At 38.2% G+C, this 22,062-nt stretch overlaps 1 protein-coding gene across 1 annotated transcript in view; it reads right to left on the bottom strand.

The window, feature by feature from the left end:
- Positions 1 to 324: 324 nt before the first annotated feature.
- LOC117410913 (ribosomal protein S6 kinase delta-1-like) overlaps positions 325 to 22,062 on the bottom strand; it is a 154,601-nt gene continuing 132,863 nt past the window's right edge. The window contains exons 18-19 of the transcript XR_009328866.1: positions 3,715 to 5,713; positions 325 to 3,448 (exon numbers count right to left, since the gene is read on the bottom strand). The gene's annotated coding sequence lies outside the window, so the exon portion shown is untranslated. The remainder of the gene's footprint in view (positions 3,449 to 3,714; positions 5,714 to 22,062) is intronic.

Below are 22,062 nucleotides of genomic sequence, written 5' to 3'. Positions count from 1 at the left end.
AAACTTTTGTAGTCATTTTTGTATTACTTTAGTATAAATACATGTTAATTTGGATTCATATGTTGTTTTTTTCTGACTTTATGTGAACGAAAAGACACAAATTCGCCCGTTTTCTCATTGGAAATAGGTACATTTCAAAATATCACTGTCCTGGTCACAAAAGCAAAGTTTGTGGGGAATAATAGCCATTTTCTATACTTTTGAGGCATAAGCAATTAAGAAATAACACTTACTACCCAGGAACAAAAATTGTGTTACATAGTGAACTGATTAAGACCTGGAAGGAGGTCAAATTGGTTCATTTAAGTAATTTAGGGTACAGGTGGGAAAAAAAGGCGGGCTCTGGACCTCAAGGACCAGTATGTGAACCCCTGCTGCATTGTATACATAAAACAAACTTATTAAACTAAGTTGAGCCCATTTTTACATACAGAAATACAGCAAAGAGCCCATTATACACTGTTGGGTGTTTAATTTTTATAACCTTTATTAATTATGTAAACAGTGACAGTATTTAGATCCACGCCAACCAATTGAATATACTTAAATATCCAATGGAGGGTTAAATTTCAGTTGTTGTCTTTGAACATGTTTCTTCCATCCAAAGTCAGCAATGGACAAGTTCCATCCATGTTCAGCCTGAGGATTGATGCTGGCTTGGGCATAATCTAAATAAATGTACATTTAAAGGTGTAGGTATAGTATGTACAGTAATCTGTCGCGTATCCGACTGCGGTGGGACCAGAGTAAGGGCGGATATGTAAAAAGGTGGATAAATTAATCCTGTTTTAAATACCATTATACACAGCTGTAACAATTGATACACCCTGCAGGTGAACAGGATTTATTTATATATCAAGTACACGGAGCACATATAACAGTATACAAAATCTTTGGTAGGTTCTACAATCTCTGAACTAATCTTCTCTGTTCAATAATAAACTAACGTTGCTGAAGAGGTTTATCATGGTGGATAAACGATTAGGGTGGATAAGTGACGGGCAGATACATGATGGATTAATGTGGGCAGCAGTGTGGAGTAGTGGTTAGGACTCTGGACTCTTGACCGGAGGGTTGTGGGTTCAATCCCTGGTGGGGGGACACTGCTGTTGTACCCTTGAGCAAGGTACTTTACCTAGATTGCTCCAGTAAAAACCCAACTGTATAAATGGGTAATTGTATGTGAAATAATGTGATATCTTGTAACAATTGTAAGTCGCCCTGGATAAGGGCGTCTGCTAAGAAATAAATAATAATAATAATAATGTATTTGTAAAAACAACTAGAAAGAAACTACAGTTTACTACAAAATAGTGTGGGCCATTTTTTTTCCCTTTTTTCTGAACTTTTCTACCTGGGAATTCAACAAGTAGACAGGAGCTGAATTTTTATAAAAACTAAAAGCTGTAGTTAATATTATGAAGCGCCTGTAGCTCAGTTTAATTATCTGACACTCTGAGGCTAACACACATAAAAGGTAAAGCAACCAATTAATGCAAAAAAAAAAAGTTATTAGAGGAGAAAGCTTGTTAAAAGTATCATTATCTGGTCAAATGGCCTTCATGGAAATTATTTGTCACAAAAAGAAGAACCCCTCAAAGGGAACACTTGAATACTGTTACCAAACAATGCACCGAAGAGCCTCCTCACCATAAAAATGTCAACATTCACACTTGGAAGCATATGCATGTTTTATCCTAATGTTGAGTGCTACATAAAGAATAATTATTAATACAAGCGCTGCAAACAAAATGACAAAAGTAGCACTATTATTTTCAGTAGAAAGAAAGAAAAAAATCCCTCATTAAAAAAACACAAAAGAGTCTGTTACAGATAATTATCTTCTTAGATCGAAAGAGTTTGGTTCTGTGCTGCTACCTTGCTGTGTTTTACACATTTTATTATTAACTCTCTCTACTAAAAACGGCAAATGATTTCACACTTTACTGCCGTGAGACAATGCTACTAGTGATAAACAATATTTATAATAAAGAAGAATTGTGAGCAGTAAAAATGACACAAAGATTTTCACTAGGTGAACATTTTATTAAATGTGGGTATTGGGTATTGGTATTCTCCAGATTACAAGTACGGTGGAGATTTCTAATTTCTATATATTATTTATTTGTGTGTTTAACTTGTGAATTTATTCCACATAAAAGTAGAGTAACATTGAATACAGTTCGCCATTGTGCCAGTAGGCACCATTAGAGCTTGCCCTCACAGTTGTGCAATAGTTTTACAATTCTGACCTGAACACCCCTGCCACTGAGGTCTGTGCCTCTCTCATAGGCTGCCAATTCTGCCATTTTGTGTGATGGTTGTGAAAAGAGTAAATATTCACTGAGGGATAAGTTTAGACTGTACAACTTTTTTCACATGTGACCCGAGTCATTTTCGAACCCAGGCCTCCAGAGGTAAAAAGCATAATGAAGAGCTAGTAAGTTATCCTGTTATGTCAGCTAGTCCCCCAATAACACAGTTTTGCTATCTGTATTACCAACCATATAACCACTGTAACAAAGCCTTATGGCTCAGGTTCGTTTGCACCCTTTAAAACGAGCACCCCAATACAGAACAGTACTTTTTAAGGGGACATTACAGTTTCCTCTGCATGTATCCAGGGCTTAATCAGCCTCAGTTGCTTAACATTAAAATTAGTCAGATGAACCTCGTCCTGACTCCCTCCCGTGGCATTCTGGGGCATGTAGTCTTCTATCCAGCCCCAAGACTACATTTTTTTTCTCTCTTCTCTCTCTGCCACATATCCTCCTCCTTGTGTGCAGCACACCCAGCAATTCCAAGGCCACCATCCTCCCCTTTTCTTTTAAAATACAACCATCCTTCTTTATATCCACCATTGTCATTCTTTCTTTTGTGGGGGTGGATTAAAGGGTGGGTTGTTCTACATTGTGGCACATCCATAAGGGGAACGAGAACCAGCGACAGGGGACCCAAACAGGGTGGCAGGAGTGACTGGAATGCAGGCAGGTGACCAGGAGGTTGCAACAGCCAGCAGAGGTGAGAGCCCTGGAGCCAACGCAGCGACGTCTGATCCTCCAAGGGGCACAAAGAACACTGGGGGAATGCTAGCTAGTGACGTCTGCAGACAGCACAGTTATGTCTGAGGTTTCAGGGGTAGCGTAGTAGGAGACCAGGCGTCACCAGGTCTGTTGGTGCATCGACCTGGGAACTAGGTCCAGCGACACAAGGTCCAGACACAACGGCAGGGTATCTAGGAGTATAGGTCGAGGGACCTGACTTGTAGGTGCCAGAATGTAGTGCAGGGGTGGTGGTCTCTTCACCTCCTCCCCCTTGTCTGCATCCCGGCAGAGCTTCTCCCTCTGGGTCTGCCCCCTGCTCCGATGGCAGTAACTCTTGCTGTGGTGTAGGCCACTCAATTCTTGCTAACTCAAGTTCCGACACCTCCGGTTCTGGCAACCCCAACCTGTTTAAATAAAACATCATAACAAACACACATCACATATAAGAAAATAAAAAATACATAAAGCAGCTCAATAGAAACATTGTATAAATATAATATGCCATGGCCCAACCAAAAATATTTAATTTCACTTGTTAGCCTGACCTCTTCGTGGCACCACAAGGCCAAATATATCCAATATTTTTAGTTGGCCAATGAAGTAATTTATTATCAAAATTCATCTACATTAATGTGTGTGTGTGGTGAAACAACAGTTCCAGTATATTCACCTGGGCCTCAGAATGTCAGTTTGTCGGTCTGTACTTAATCCAAGTCACCAAAGACTGTCCCAGTACAAATGCCAACAAGGAAAGGTAAAGTTGGTAACTGATCCAAGATCCTCCTAATACGTTTGTTTGTCCCGGTGTAAGGCTTGTATTTAGCTCACTTCAAGCTTGATCCCCCCTCTCCAGCACGACGACACAGGATCCTGCAATGGAAGAACAAACAGCACTTGATGTCCACACTCCCTCTGTGTCCCTGGTCATTCCCTACATACACCCCGATCTCTGCTCTCCCTACTCTTATTTGGTCTTCCAACCTAGCCTCTGGTACTTAACTTAAGTAGAATAAAACCTTGTGTCTTGAGTGTGTACAGGGAGCTGGTGGTCCATCCCTCAGTTGGTGCCTGTTCACTCCAGGGCATCAGTTGTTGATGGGGGTGCCTGAAGGGAAGCAGTACAACACATTGTCATAAACCACAATTAATATTGGTAAATCTAAATATTTCTGCCAAGTGTCTATACTTCTGAATCATTTGTCAAATGCCACATGGTCAATATTAACAGTCCTCTTTTAATCCAAAAGAGCCACTTCAACAGTATAATTCAAGGATAAATACTCAGCTTTGCTATCAGTTTCTGACCAGTCCTTTCTTCCATTGGGCTGCTGTGTCTTTATCCTTCTGAATGCCCTTTAGAGTTCCAAATAATCCTTGTTGTTACCATCCAGGTCATCTGGCAAGATGGCTGACTTCCTGTGTCCTCCGTTAGATTCCCCCTGGAACCATGCGCGCTCTTCCTGTACTTTTAGTTCCCTTTTTATAATGGACTGTCAATGAAGCTGACACCCTGGGATCCTTCAAGAAGCTGCTTGATGAGATTCTGGGATCAATAAGCTACTAACAACCAAACGAGCAAGATGGGCTGAATGGCCTCCTCTCGTTTGTAAACTTTCTTATGTTCTTATGTTCTTATAGTAAATTGGTGCAAATGGAAAACATCTGGCTGCATTTAAGCTTTGGGGAATTGGACTATTTTCTCCCTCTAATCACCTGTGCTGTGTTACAAATTAATCACACATACTTTTTTTTGTTTTAATTTAGTAGTTGCCAATTATTTTTTATTATTTTCTCCCAATTTATAGTATCCAATTATTATTTAGCCTCAGCTCACCGCTACCAACCTTGCACTGACTCGGGAGGGCAAAGACGAACACACGCTGTCCTCAAAAGCATGTGCCATCAGCCGACTGCTTCTTTTCACACTACAGACTCACCATGCAGCCACCTCAGAGCTACAGTGTCGCAGCTCAACACAGCTCTGGGCAGCTTACAGGCAAGCCCGCAGGCGCCCGGCCAGACTATAGGGGTCACTGGTACGTGGTGAGCCGAAGACACCCTGGCCGGCCAAAGCCCGCCCCCCGGGCAGTGCTCGGCCAATTGTGCGCTGCCCCCTGGGAACTCCCGTCCATGGTCGGCAATGGAATAGCCTGGACTCGAACCTGCACTCCACGCGGAGTGCCTTTACCGGATGCGCCACTCGGGAGCCCCCCCTAATCACACATATTTTATACAAAATAATTTAACACAATAATACAAAATAAGCAGCAACGTGCCTCCCTTTGGGTAATAAACAAAAGCATAATGTGGAACATAACAAATGTGAAAAGAAAAATACTGTAACGACCCGGGTGATGGCATCATTGCAGGACACTTTGTCTGCCTTGTCCTATCTGTTACATTTATTGTACGGGAACGGGTTACGCCGTTAGAGTGGGCAAACGGAGAGCGAGTGTGCGTATGTGTGTGTGGGGGGGGAGAGGTCTTGCCTGCTGCTGAGGGATGCATCAGTTGGAATCATTCTTCGCCACTCTCCAGAATTGGCGGGAGCCGGAGGGTTGCAGGGAATGGATCCGATTGGTTGATCCGGGTGGTGGGCAGGACCCCCTCTTAGGCTATATATAGGAGGGACAAGCCTCTGCAGCAGGAGACCACACCAAGACTTGAACCTGAAGGGGAACAGTGAAATGGTCCTGTGAAAGAATCCTGAGGTGAGTCTGACACAGTGGGTGAGAGTAGTTTTTTTTATTTTGGCGTGAACCCCGGTCTGAACAGGGATTTGTATGTCCCATTCTGATCAAAGGCATTTTTAAACCACTAAAGGTATCTTCATCAGGTATTGAGTAAATCGGAAACACTGACGACATCCACAGTTTGTGGTTAATAGGCCTGGAATATTGTATCCTGTTTTTTCAGAATGGTTGAGAAAGTGTTCACCGTAAAGTTGAAATCTGCAGCAGCATCTTTCTTTTTCTCTCCAAAATTAGGCTACAAATACACAAAAAAAAAAAAAAAATACAAAACAAACAGTTAATGTACAGTAACCTGCAATTGATGGCTTCTTTCTTGACTCTAGAAGTCCCTGCCTCCCTGGTTCTGCTTTCTTAATATCTCTGTCACAGTACTTTGCGCTCTTTCTTGATATTGCGAACAGCTGATAAGCAACTCGGTTTGAATATTGCGTCCGCTATTTTAAACAAACGGCCGGTAAGCATTGTGTTTATGAAGCTTGCTTTGTTTAATTCAAATGCATTTAAAAGCCACAGCAACACGCTGGCAACATCTGCAAGCGTGCGCTTCATCATATAAACACATTGCACAAAAAAAAGCTTTCTCAACTGGTGTATTGAAATGTTACTGCTACACGCAGTTGACTGACACGCGCACACATGGGAACTCTTAAAGGGGAACGCACCAAAAGGCTGATTGCTATAACGCTTTCTTTCTGTTTCCATCGTGGAAGCTGCATTTGCTGCCAATGCCATTACTCTCGTAGCCTACTTTTAATATTTATTTATTTATTTAGTGAGGCAGTTAATTGATCAGGACGGTTATGTGACGGTCAGATATGCGACGTTCCACTGTATTGGTATGTTTTTGTCAATCTTTTATCTACCTAAAGTATTGTATATTCGCGTAACATTTTTTTGAAACTCGCGTAACAAGCTGTAAACCCCATTAATCTATATAGGGGGCTTTGTTTTTGCTTTTTTTCGGTGGCCATATTACGCAGACTGCACTTGCAGATTCCAATTTAAGAAAGGTGAATGATATCAGTAGTTGCACAAGGCCAAATTGGAACACTGACAGAAACATTTAAATGTGTCCTCCCATATTAATTAGGCCATTTGGATTTTGAAGGAGAATTTATCTCCCTAACAAATCTACAAATTGCTGAAAAGGTACTACCAAGTAGCATTGGGAAATGTGAGATTTATTTTTACTTTTGCATGTAAACCAAACTTGTGTAACTCACTTTAGAAAGCAGGAAACTGTATAGCCTAATTTTCAACAAAAAGCTGCTTACTTAACTTGTGTCATTATGCCCATCATGTCCACAGCAATTATGCTTTGTCTCCATGATTTCATGTTGATTCGAAAAAAAAAAAATGAATACTACCCTTTTAGTTTTTCCAAATTTAAAATGTTAAACCTGTAATCAATGTTACAGTTCTATGCACATTTTACTCTATAGATTATAGTATATTATAAATACAGTAATCCATTGCATATCCGACTGCAGTGGGACCAGAGTAAGGGCAGATATGTAAAAAGGCGGATCGATTAATCCTGTTTTAAATATCATTATACACAGCTGTAACAATTTCTATATTCACACAATTATTGTTTTGAGATTTGGCTTTTATTATGGATCTCCCCTATATCACGTTTTTAGAAAGATGCAGGATATTAATGATTGTGACAGGTTAGGTGTCTGCCACGTGGGTGTGTGCATTCGCTGCTGAGTGACAGGTAGGGGATCGAGGTGGAGGCTGAAGTTGATACTCCCCGCATGCATATCAACACACTGAACAGCTCACATGACACTACCAGCAATGGCAGTGCACGGAGCATATACAACACAGTGTATGAAAACTTTGGTAGAATCTACCATCTCTGAACTAATCTTCTCTGTTCAATAATAAACTAACGTAGCTGAAGAGATTAATCATGGCGGATAAACGGTTGGGGCGGATAAGTGACGTGCAGATACGTGACAGATTATTGTAATAGCATCACTTTGTTGTGTATTATTCAGAGAAAAAACAATGCAACCATTGATCTCTAAACCATCTATTATCTTATATATAATTATCTTATAAATAATATAGTATATTACATAATAAAAAACTACCAGGGGCCATTCCAGCCATCTGTGCTTTGTCGGTTTGCTGTGGAGCTACATTATTAGGAATTTCCCTAAAGACTTCTCTGAATAATCTCAAAACAGGTTAATCTGTTTGTTACTGCACATTTTTTATCTATATCAATTACAAATAGAGTATAAAGTCGAGATATACTCACCTCTAGACTGTCTCTGAAACTGAAATAAAACCTCTCAAATGTCAGCAGTTAGCCGAACTGAAATTGTAAGGTTCTCATGATGTTACATTCTCATCATTCCTGACATCTGAAATATTAGCATAAATTACCACAAAATGACACCCACGGGGTCCAGTAGATCTCTTTCAGGCATAACAGCACTACTATCATAGTGTGTTACTTCTACAGTATGTTGTTGTAAACATAGGTTATGTGATATCTGGTGATGTTCTGTTAAATAAGGAGAGAATCAAAATGTCCTTCAAACTGGCACGGTGTAAAGCCAGCACGAGTAGCAATTGTTATTATATTTTCTAGATATTACTTTTTCTCGTTCTTCCTCTGAACAACCCAACCCCGGTCAGTAAAACCTGCTTGTTTTTATATTGTGGTTGAGGGATTAACTGGCTAACAATGACCTAGTTTATACCTGGACCACATTCTGCACAGGATTTCTGATATGCGTGGTCGACAGCCAATTAGTCAATAAATCATTAGCTGCCAACCACGCGTTTTCACGAGTATAGCTGGATGGGGAATTTTAACCCCAATCCATGCTGTAAAACAACAATATCAAAATATTGTTTTAAATCAAACACAAAACAGTACATTTAAATAATAATCCCAAAGATAACACAAAATAAACACAGGGGCGAGGTGTACCCCGTCACATGGTATTATAGTAAAATTGTCAATGAGTTAAAAAAGAAATCCATCTAAATATTCTTTCACATTTCTTTCACACAGTACATATACATACATTGCTCTATATCACTACATAATACATAATCATATGTAAACTTCTTGAAAATAAATCTTAGGACTTCAATTAGCAGGAGGCCACGGGACCGATGGGCAGCCATTTTAGATGGCAAAATTGTAAAGTAGGTGATTGTGTAATTGATTCAACAGCTGCCTTCAATTAAACAATTGGGAGCCTTTTAAAAAGGACAGGGTCAATCTGTTGGTTGAGGAGAGTTGGAGAGTGAGCTGTGTGAAGGAAACAAGAACTGAGTCTTTTGTGCAAGGTAGAACTTGGTGTTTTGGAGCCGGTAAGCAGCTTAGCTGCCCGTACTGTTAGTTAGGGATACTTACCTGTATAGTTAGTAATCCATTAAGGAGTTAGGCTTTTGTTTGTTTATTTTGAATGCTTTTTTGAAGACTGTAAATAATAAACACACAGATACCGTCCTGTTTAAACTGCATTCCTGGAAGTTCGACTTTCTTTTATGCTAGAGGACAGTGTAAAAGGTCCGGAAAAAGTGACAAACATATCAAACATTTCCAGAGTTGTCACTATATATATATACACACACACACTGCTGTGCAAAAGTCTTAGACATGTTGCATTTTTCTACTGTGAGGCATTATGAGCAAGACTAAAAGGCTAAAATATGCACAAGAACACAGAAATTGGACTATGGAACAATGGTCAAAGGTGCTTTGGACTTTGCAGGGAGGATTTGAACTCCCTTCCTGCCACCCAATACTCCCCACACGACACTGCCACACACCTACACTAATAATACAAAATACATTTAAACAATAACAATAATACTACTAATAATACACACATAATACCAATAAACACAGGGGCGGGGTGTACCTCGTCACACCATTATATATATGTAATAAATTAATGCACTTCCCCGTCACACGCAATTTCCAACTCCGTCACCAGTTTTCTTTTTTTTATTTTTACTCGCTTGTGCAAATCAGTCTCTTTATTGTGCAGTTACACAGCGCTTCCTCCAGTTTCACCTGACGAATATGCAGCAACAACAAAGCGAACAAGACCAGTTACTGTTATATAAAACAGTTCATCATTAAACAGTTTTAGATACTGCGATGTTTTGGGTTTTTTTTAAATCTGTGATCTGTTGCATTTGTGTATTGCATTTGTGTATTTTCATTTCATTAGTGAACTGTGACATTAGTGCCTTATTGAGCACTATATTCTGCAATTTTGAAAACTGACTTTGGATACTGTTTTAATTCTGGAAACTGGAAACTTAATTTGGGATACTTTGAGCAAGTTTCATTGAGCTCTATTCTAAATACTGTAACTAAAAGCAACAAACCTATGCCAAGGAAATAAAGAATATTGCTAAGAGGGACAAGACAGAAGTGCGAATTAATCTCCCCAAAACTTAACATGCGATTAATTGACAGCCCTAATTATTATTATTATTATTATTATTATTATTATTATTATTATTATTATTAATATTATTATTATTATTATTATTATTATTATTATTATTATTATTTATTTCTTAGCAGACACCCTTATCCATCTGCAAAAATGTTGTATTTTAATTTGATCGTATTGTATTTTTATAGAGGACATGGGCAGTATTTACTGTAAATAGGCAGTTAATTAAAAATAGTGGGGGACTTCACATGACTTTAGCGTTACTGTCGCTAATGAGAAATTATGGTAACTAAATTATTTTTCTGTGCTAGGTCTGTTTATGTCAAAATAAAACAAAAAATGGATAATGTTTAATAAAATAAAACTAAATTTGTGAAGAATAAAATGAAAAATTATAAAAAATTAAAATAATTTCACAGGGCTTTACCCATGAGGATATAAGTCAACTACAAGGTAAGGAAGCAGCCAGCAAAGTTAACACTACTCGATAAATGCTTTCAATATTAGCAAAATAAACTGAATCAGACATCACTGCAGTGCTACGCTAGACACTCGGGTATAATGGCTATGGGGAGGCTTGCAGCAAAGCCAGTCCCAGGCTCCCCTTGCAGGAGCTGCTATAGGCAATGGTGCACAGGCTGCTTACTAATCACTATACAGGGGAATTGTAGCAAATAACAGACTGAAAAATACATTTACACTTCACACTTAACTTCTGTTTAGTTGCATCTTCAGTCTCAAAAGCAGGGCTTCATAAAAATCATAAAAACAAAGGCTCATTGGTAATCTGGATTAGAACAACACAATTAAAACAAAATTCTAATGTGGTAACAAATTAGTAACCCAAGTTAGGGTTTAAATTTAAATAACAGGATTTAAAAAACAGAATTGCTTTCACTATGAAACAAAAATTAAGATATTCTTTTTCTATATAATACTATTTTTTATTGGCTTGCTAGTTATTTTTTTCACTGTGTTATCAAGAGTGTTACTCCATATGGTTTTTAAAAGCTTATTTTTATATTTTACTTTATGAATTGCGGTACAGTGTTGGAGTATTTAACAGCATTGAATTGTATCTTGGCCTTAAAAGTAGTGCCACATTCCTTGTTCAGTTCTCCTCAGTTGAAGCACGACATTTCTGGTTGTCCCAGTCTTGTACCTTTAAGAAAGCCGCTCGTGCAGATAGACTCGTGGACAGAAGCGCTTGAGCCTTAGTCGTCTCCTGATATAACGTCTTCTGTCATTTACCTCAGGTGTATCATTGAAGATGTTATTGGTCATACACAATTTTCCTACAAATGCTCATTAATGTCATAAAGTAATATAAATACAACTTTGATACACAGTATGTAGTCTAGCTACTCATGGGATTTATCTGATTGGTATCTTATGTGGTTAGGAAATGAACACGTCTTTCTTAAAGGGCAGTGTGTGATGCCCGCTCTCAGAGGTGTTTTTTGGGACGCGACCTCCGTCAGAGAGATGCGACGATCGCATCGGGCAGTGTATCCCCAGCTTTAGATTGCACTGTATGTAATTCACTGTAGTACACTTTAACCATGATGGAACACAAAACCTTTTTTATGGATTTGGACTGTTTTCAGTTTGCCAACCGTACAAAAAAAAGTGAATCTGGACTGTGGTAGTCGTACAATATTCTCTAATAAACAATTCTAGAAAAAAAAGTCTAAGAAATTCTGAAGCATACTGCAAATATTTCTACACTTTATTTTTCATGAAATGATACAGCTTTCAGCTGGCATTAAAATAAATAAAAGCAAGTTTCAAAGATGTAGCCACAAGACCACTACTAAGCTTGTGTCAGACTTGCTGACTGTTCTGGTTCCCAGAGATTTTGGCCCAGTGTTCTTTGACGGGAATAAGCAGTCAGGCAGCTAAAGAAGGACAACTACGACAAGAAAAACGAGATGAAGAGGTCGTTGGTACCATTGTGAGTTTTATCTTTTCTGTGCATTTATTATATTATATGCTATTAAACAAACAAAGAACACTCCTTAATGAGTTAGTATTTTTGTTATTGTGAAAAAATATGACCTCAACAATTTGTTAAAAACTAGATATGCAAAATGATGCAAATGTCAAGGTGCTTCCTCAGATTTAATAAGAATAATTTAATATAGTTTAGAGTACAAAGCAATCTGATTTTTTAAATTTCTGTTTCATGTACTTAGATACTGTATATTATAAAGTGATTTAATGTATCATTTTATTGTAAGTAATAGCAAAATTGTGCAATTTACAAGAGGGAAACAGGTGTCAAGAGAATCAATGATTTGTATTTACAAAGGGTTAAAAGAAGATTCAAAATAATCATAATAGACCACAAGCTCTGTGTAAAAGTTTAAAATGAATGACAGAGTGGTGAGGATGGTTAGCTGGCATTTATAATGAATTGGTCACAGGAATCTCCTAACAATGCAATACTTTGGAAAACATAACATTTGGGCTTTAATGTCATGATCACATTTCCATTTGTTATTGATACTCAGTAAAATCAACAGGGAGGGAGGCTACCAAGAGATTCCATATGATCACAGTTATAATCTATTTTGATAAAAATTATACTGCATAAAAATGACAAAATAGTTAAAAAAAGTAAGAATTAAACTTTTAAAACATTTTACTAAATCTGTGTGCCTATTTTAATGTTAAACATTAATATTGTTATTTTTGCACAGAAGCAGAAGTGAAGAAAGCCATATGGCAGAAATTAAGCAATGAAGAAAAGCTTAGGCATCACTGTGGGAAAATATTTTGTTGAATTTTCTTTTTTTGGGAGGGATCACAGTACTTTATCACCTGGCCCCTAAATTAAGTGTTTGTTATTTTTTTTCTGTATTATATATATATACACTGAGTGTACAAAACATTAGGAACACCTGCTCTTTCCATGAAATAGACTGACGAGGTGAATCCAGGTGAAAGCTATGATCCCTTATTGATGTAACCTGTTAAATCCACTTCAATCAGTGTAGATGAAGGGGAGACAGGTTAAAGAAGGATTTTTAATGGTTGACACAATTGAGACATGGATTGTGTATGTGTGCCATTCAGAGGGTAAATGGGCAAGACAAAAGATTTACAGTAAGTGCCTTTGAACGGGGTATGGTAGTAGGTGCCAGGCCACCACCCAAAGGACATCCAGCAGGCCAGTGGTTGAAAACGGCTCATTGATGAAAGAGGCCAAAGGAGGCTGACACGAATTGTGCAGAGCAACAGACGGGCTACAGTTAGTCAACTGACAGTCCAGTACAACATTGGTGCCGAAAGACCCATAAAAGAATGCACAACTTGTCGTACCTTGACACGAATGGGGTATGGCAGCCAACGACCTAACAGAGTTCCACTTCTTTCAGCAAAACACAAGAAACTACGGTTGCAGTGGGCTAAAGAACAAAAACACTGGACACTGGAGGATTGGAAAAACATTTCCTGGTCTGATGAATCCCGGTTCCTGCTGTTTCACGCTGATGAGAGGACTAGGGAATGGAGAAAACCACATGAGTACATGCATCCATCATGCCGCGTGTCAACATTGCAGGCTGGTGGTGGTGGTGTGATGGTGTGGGGTGTGTTTTCATGGCACACATTGGGCCCCTTGATAAAAGTGGAGCAACATTTGAATGCCACAGGATATCTGAACATCATTGTCAATCAGGTGCATCCCTTCATGGCAGCAGTGTATCCATCTGCTAATGGATTTTTTCACAAGGCTAGGATTGTCCAGGAATGGTTCCACGAACATGACAGTGAATTCAGCTTACTGCAGTGGCCTGCCCAGTCACCAGATCTCAATCCAATCGAGCATCTGTGGGATGAGATGGAGCGAGCTATCCGGAGATCCACTACCAGTCAACTTGACACAACTGTGGGAAGCATTGGAGTCAACATGGGCCAGCATCCCTGTGGAACGCTTTCGACACCTTGTAGAGTCCATGCCCCGATGAATTGAGGCTGTTCTGAGGGCAAAAGGGGGTGCAACGCAATATTAGGAAGGTGTTCCTAATGTTTGTAAGTGTGTGTGTGTGTATATATATATATATATATATATATATATATATATATATATATATATATATTGTAACACAATGGGGATGGGATTGGAGTCATCCCCGCTGTAAAATGTGTGGTTTTGTTTTGTTTGATTGTAGTGCTGTATTGTTTAATTGGTTTTGTTAATTGTTTTATTGCTTAGTTATCCCCGGCACCTGGAAACAATTGTAAATTAGGACCAGGTGCAGGGTACTTAAGAGAAACAGTTAGTTTGCTCAGGACTGCTGAGAAGAAGGAAGCAGAAAGGTGTACTCTGCGTCCTGGCAGTCGTGAGAGAAAGAAAAAGTGCTGTATTCAACCTGTGTGGTTGTTGTGTATTTTTAGTGGGGAAACAGCCTAGCTGTCCCACGTGTAGTCAGGGTGTTCCTGGGTGTGTTAGTTAGTGCTCGTACAGAGCTAGGTATTTATTTTGTGTTTGGGTATTTTGTGTTCGTGATTTGTTTTGTTTTTGTTCATTGATTCGTTATTAAACATTAGCGCAAAAACGCTTTCAAACCCTCCATCTGTGTCTGGTCGGTATTTAAAAGGGCAAAACGAACCCGAGCCGCAAGGCTCGTTTACAATATATATATATATATATATATATATATATATATATATATATATATATATATATATATATATATAGCACTAGGCAAGGGGAGCGGAGCAATCAGCAGGGGAACGCTAGTGACCTCTGCCCCTTGCGTAGCGACGTCTGCCTCTTGCGCAGCGACGTCTGGGATTCCAGGGGGAGTGGAGTAAGGGACCAGGCAAGTGAGTGTGCCTGGCAGTGCTGCGACCTGGGAGCGGCGGCTCCACCCCCTCTGGCTCTCGGGACGGCGGCTCCACCCCCTCTGGCTCTCGGGACGGCCGCTCCACCCCCTCTGGCTCTCGGGACGGCCGCTCCACCCCCTCTGGCTCTCGGGACGGCAGCTCCCACCTTTGAAGAAGCAGCTCCAGTTCGGTTGGCTCCCGCTCTTGTATTATCAACGGGGCCACGCCCAGCTCCTGTCTCTGCTTCTCCATCTTGTTTATCTGCTCCTCCTGAGCAGCGGTGTTTTTATTTATCCTCTCTATTAAGTCTTTGAAATCCATTTTTTGGTCTCCAGGGGCGCCCACACTCACTGCCACCATATGTAAAAGAGTCGCCCTCACGGTGGTTCGTTGGCCCTTTAAAAACTCCGACCCAACACACACAAATGGATTTTTGCGCAATTTTTAATAAAACACACACAAACAAAAATAAACAAAACAAACACCTAGCTCTTCTTTGAGCAATAACTAAAACAAAACAGGAACCTAAACTAAAAACAGGACAGCTAAGCTGTTTACCTGTAACAGAACAAAACAGCACATACAAAAAAGGCTTCACTCTACCTTTTTCCTTTCTTTTACGGCTGTACCCACACACCAGCACAGTCGGGCTTCCACACACATCAGTAGCCAAGAACAGACTTACTGCTCTCCTTATAAACCCTGCACCTGGCTCTAATTTTTAATAATAGCCAGGTGCAGGTAATGAGTAAACAATAAAACAATTAACAAAACAATTAAACAATTAAACAAAACAAAAATGTGCCTTGCGCACATGTTTTTCTGCTGTCCCTGCTGTCTCACAATATATATATATATATATATATATATATATATATATTGTACACTGTAAACATATGATAGTACCATGGTATAATGTACAATGCCATAGGATTTCAAATTATGGTAGTTTAATGGTAGTCCCATGGGATTATGTACAATGACAGTTCTATTGTATTTAAATTGTATTACCATGGTAGTCCCATGGTAATATGTACCATACTATTATTATGGTATTATGTACCATGCTACCATGCTAGTACCATGGTATAACGTACCATGCCAGTACCATGGTATAACGTAGCATGCCAGTACCATGGTATAATGTACCATGCCAGTACCATGGTATAATGTACCATGCCAGTCCCATGGTATAATGTACCATGCCAGTCGCATGGTATAACGAGCCATGCTAGTACCATGGTATAATGTACCATGGTACTGTCCAATTTACCCTGTAAGTACCATGGTACTTTTTTGTAAGTAATTCATATTAGATTTCAAAATGTCACATTTTGTCAGTTTTTCGTTAGGTATATAAAAACTGCAAAGCAGTATGTAATTCAATATGTTAATGTAACCTTATTCAGCAGATTTCAATCGACTTTATAAAGCAAAATTAGTTAATTCTGTAGGGTGATGCAAAACATTTGGCCATAGCTGTTTATACAATTTTATCCTTTAAACAGAATATGCTTGAACATTTCAAGGTTTGTTTTTCTGGTAAGGTTTCTATAAAGAAAACAAAAAGTAGTCACATAATAATAATTTAGTATTCAGTGTATTCACGTATGTGAATTTAAATAGCTGGAATTTTTTGTTCATTGCATAGCAAAGATAAAAAGTGATGTTAGGCGTCAAAAATAACATACAGAAGTATTCTTTTATTTGTGTAATTAGTTATTTGTTTCATTATAGTAGTATGCTTAATGGTTACAGTATTTATGTGTAATTATATTTATATTCTGAAATGTGCAAGTAGCTGACTAATTAACTGTCTGAAATATATAATTACAATGCATATTTACGCAAGACTTGCCTAATTAATGTACTAACACTACTTCTTTTGTGTCACTGTCTTAATAAATGCTCTTATCTTCATTCTTCTGGCTCCTTTTAATTTACACTTTATAAATAAGACCTTGAATTAATTAATAAGCTTATCCTGAAATCAAAAGGAGGAGCATCACAAAAGTACCCTCTCCTTGAGCAACATAAAGAAATGCATCCAGAAAGCCTGTTGGCCAAGCATATTGTTTTCATCAACATCCTGGATGGTCAGTTGAATGTGAACACTTAAACATGCTTTGATGTTGTCTTTGTGCGATTCAACACGGAGCACAACAGGAAGTAGATGAACTCTTTAAAATTAAAATACTGTACCTGTTATTGTAAGGGGAAACTTCAAACCTATTATCAGTATAACTATAATTACAGTATTCAAGACCTCCTGTATCTTTTAGATAATAACGCACAAGGTAAAAAAATGCTACATTCTGAGGGGTAGATTTACTAAAGTGGTGCAGCTGTAGCAGTGCTTGCAAAGCGGTTGCAAACGAGTCTAATATAAAAAAACAGAGTCATTCAGAAGACACCAGAAGTCCGAAATTGATAAAAGACAAAAATAAAACGCACCCTACACGAGCATTGATTTGACCGATAGATCACACTGCACTATTTATAACATCGGGCAGTTTGGAGACAAAAAATAATGAATTAAATATAGGCTAGGTAGTTTTGTTAGTTTAGTCTGTTTTTATTCTCTATTAATTAAATTATATTCATTGGGGAAAAAAGGCAAGAGAGAACCAGACAGTTAAAATGTTGTTATTAAGCACTGGTAATAATCTGAAGCAGTGGTATTTCAAAATAACAAAAGCATGTTTTTACTTTAGTGAAGTATGCTAGAATGTTTTTTTTTTAATTAAAATCGTATTCTTTATTGAAATAAATTTTCAACTTTCATATTGAAATTTGTTGTGTAGATGACGACTCATTCAATCAAACCAAGTAGGAATTTGCTTGCATCGTTTCAAGTCAAGTAAGCTTATTTGTGTATTTAAACTGATTTTTATTTGGGGGTGAAGGTGGGGGCCCCACTATAGAATCTGATGGGATTAAACTACCTTTCATTACTTATTCAAAAAAATGCTCTCGCAATGCTAGAGATTTCGCTAAGATGATGTAACAAATATTTAAATGAGTGTATTGCGGCTCTCTTAATGAACATATTTTCTCTTAGTACATATGTCAAAATGTATAGTTTGCAAATTGTTGCAACAGAAATTCAAATTTTCCGTGTGTTTGCGCTGCGACTGGCCCATTTTAGTACATCTAACCCTGAATGTCTGAAACAAGCAGAAACAAGTAGATAACCTGGGTCATGTTCACAAAACACTTAACAGTGTTATTTATTTTTTATTTTTTTGCTAATGTTAGTGAACTAGAAAGAAAGGACTTAGGTGAAAGTATGAGCTATTAAACTGCTAAGTTATTTATTTGAAGCTTTGTAACATCCACGTGTTTTCTTTTTAGAAAAATGCTTGTTTTTAATATGGCCCTGACTACAGTGTTCATCACCTTGAAATGGCTGCTAACCATTGTTAAAGTGTAATACTAAATTTGCAGATTTCCCTTATTTTTCCAGTGGTTATATGTATTTTCAATGGTTATACGATGTGTTTGCCATGGTTTTTAATATTCTTTAACATATCTTTCTAAGCTTGGACTGTGATAAACTTTTAGAGGTGATGTTCTGTTTTGTATTGCAGTGTATGGGAGGAGCTGGTTCTGTGCTATTTATCACCTGTATAAGGCTTATGTTTGCGAAGCTGTTGATGGGTAATGGAATAAGGAATTCACATATAGTACAGTATATTCAAAGTTAACTCAGTCCCTAATTATTACTACCATAATAAAGAAGTGCTGATCATATCTTATATCTTATAATTTAATATGTTTTCAGTGCATATTTATATTGAATACTATCAGAAGAAACCAATCCACAGCAGTGGATTATACACAGCAAGTATATTTAACAGCAATGCTACCCACCAACCTACCACATAGTGGACCTCACTTTTGTGGATATACTATATGTCTTGGGAACAGCTAGCACAAACCATTTTAAAGCTGAGAGACGATGCTGATTTTTAATCATCACTGCAAAGATAACTTTTGTAAATAAAAAATAAATACAAAACTTGGTATTGAAAAGCAAAACAATTTATAGGAATTTGTTAAAATGTTCCATCAAAAACAACTTGCAAATAAAATAGATTACACTATGACCATTAACAACAGCCTATACTGTAGTTTTGTTTGGGGAAATTGGATTGAATTAAGACATTGATGTAGTGTAATGGAATACTGAAACCTCCCTCTAACTCCTAACATTGTTCACTGGGAGAGCATACTGAAACAGAATAAAATACAGGAGTCAATGATTCTCTTTCGGATATGCAACGGACATAACACAATATCAGTGGCACACTGTGAAGGCTAATGGTCTTTTATAACCATAATCTGTTCTAATGAAACAACCACTTTTGCTTTTGGCCAACACTTGAGAATAGTGACCCTTAGGCGGTGCTTGGTGACCTTAAGTGCACAGTAAGATAACAGCCGACTGCCTCAGGCATTACGGGGGACTTTTGGTCACCAAGTACCCTGAGGGTCATTATTCCCCTTGTTAACATCAGCCAGAGTGATTGTTTCATTAACAACACTTGAACGATTTAATTTCATTTAATACAATTTATGTAAAATGTATTTGAAATCACTTTAGCTACAAAAATGTTGCATATAACAGTTCTTTGTCTATGCATAACATAAGCTCATTTTAATAAATGGAGGTCAGTAAATAATTGGTCTCAATGGGCCTTTGTGTAAAACCCATCTGAAGGATCATTTTATTTATGAAAGTAATACCTGATATTCTCCATGCTGTATTCAATCTTATATCAGTTACAATGATTTACATGTCAAACATGATGGAAACGTATTGGCTAAAAAACTAGAAACCTGCATCAGAAAGCAGCAGATACAAAAAGTAAAAGGTGAAAGTTTAAATGTCTTGAGTTTCTCATTCTGTGATTTCTCAAGGGTCTTAGTACGTTATACTCCTCCAGCCAACAGGGATAGTGAAGGAGGACATGCCTTCTGTATGTACCATAAAATACTGGGAGAATATGTGTGTTATATATAGTTATGCATTATACAAGAGGTGCAATGCTACCCAAGGCAGCTCAGTCATGCACATTTTTTATTTATTTATTTATTTATTTAGCAGACGCCTTTATCCAAGGCGACTTACAGAGACTAGGGTGTGTGAACTATGCATCAGCTGCAGAGCCACTTACAACTACGTCTCACCCGAAAGACGGAGCACAAGGAGGTTAAGTGACTTGTTCAGGGTCACACAGTGCATCAGTGGCGGAGGTGAGATTTGAACCGGGGACCTCCTGGTTATAAGCCTGTTTCTTTAACCACTGGACCACACAGCCTCCTACATTACACACAGGGTATGCGTCATATTGTAAAATGTCGGGGTTCTATAGTAGCTGTCTGTGTGATCATCTGTCTGTGTGTCATATTTATATTTTAAAACATATCTACACAACTGCTTATCCAAAAGTGATGAAACATGGTTGGGACATTCTTTACCACATGTTCTTGAGAGTATCATAATCTGGATGTATATGGAGGCATCTCTATGTCTTTACATATATCAAACTTAGATTTTTACAAGTGCATATGCAGGTAGGTTATGGTAATCTACAGTACTTTTTAATGTTACTGATCAATTTTGTAATTACTGCTGTAGCGGGGAATGTATGTTACTGAAATGATTGTTTCAATTGTGACTGTTCAACAATACTTAGTTTTTTAGGCTGGTTTCAGTAGTTTAGGTTTCAGGTTTATATTTGGTGGTATTTTTGTCCTTTCAACTCTCCATCTGCTCTGCAGTATAGTGTAGAAGCAGATTGACCCCACAGAGATTAAAGGTCACAGTCATGGGGTTTCCATGCGGGTCAGTTTACACGTGAAATGGCGATGCGCGTGCACGTTTGGGAGAATTACTTGGGTAAATCAGGTTTGTGGCCGAAAAAAACTCGCCAAAGAGAGGGATAGGGTAAATCTCATTTACTCGTGTAAATGATGAAACACATGGGAAAATCCACGCCCCGTTTCGCATGGAAACCTGCATTTCACGTGTAAATGTTAATGAGCGTGTTTATCCTTAACTATAAATATTGCAAGGGATCAGGTCAGTTGTTACTGTGGATTCCAAGATGGCAGAAAGTAGTGGCTGATGGGCGATTTTATGGTTAGCAGTGGAGTAGTTCACCTTAATGCTAATGCGGGCGGCCTTTTTTTATTATTGTTTTTTGCTGTGTCTGGTCTGTCATGTTGTATATATCTTGTATATATCTTTTTTGATCCCAGCTATGTCCAAAGACAACGCGCGTCTGCCCTCCACGTTAATAAATATAGTTTGTGAACTGGATGTAATAAGCCAGCTCGATCACCCAAAACAGTGCAACAACATCCAAGTTGTTGATGACCTCTCAGAACTGACCAAATAAAATTGCAAATGAACTTATTGATTGTGTTTTATTGGTTTGCATCATTAATATTTAACACAGCAGTAAATCCAACACAACTTAAAAGAAAGGAGAGCATCTCTGACAGCACGAGCCTCTTCAAATTGAAAAAAAATTTGGTCAAGAGCAGTAAAGCGCATTATTAATCAAGCAGACACAGGGTATTTTGCTTTATTACAGCAACTTAGATTCACTCGTGTACCAGTTCTCTGTCATGGAAACCACATTTTCACAAAATGTCACCCATAATCTTCAAAAACAGCACGAGTACTTTACGCATAGTTAATTTACATATCAACCCCCACCTTTCCCATTCATTTGCATGACGTCGGGTGAAAAGCCCTTACATGGTCTTGGACCTTCTTATCTTCAAAATCTGCTGACCCCATATGTCCCTGGTCGTTCCCTGAGATCAGAAAATGCTAATCTTCTGACAGTCCCTAAAAGTCGGTGCCAGGGCATTTAGTTATAATGCCCCTCGTCTTTGGAACTTGCTTCCGATTCATATCAGGAATGCTAGCACAATTGAATCATTTAAATCCTGTTTGAAAACATATTTGTT

Source organism: Acipenser ruthenus, chromosome 6, assembly GCF_902713425.1.
Source record: "Acipenser ruthenus chromosome 6, fAciRut3.2 maternal haplotype, whole genome shotgun sequence".
Classification (NCBI taxonomy): domain Eukaryota; kingdom Metazoa; phylum Chordata; class Actinopteri; order Acipenseriformes; family Acipenseridae; genus Acipenser; species Acipenser ruthenus.
Note: the sequence above shows the minus strand (reverse complement) of the source record. Positions and strands in the feature narration are given on the sequence as shown.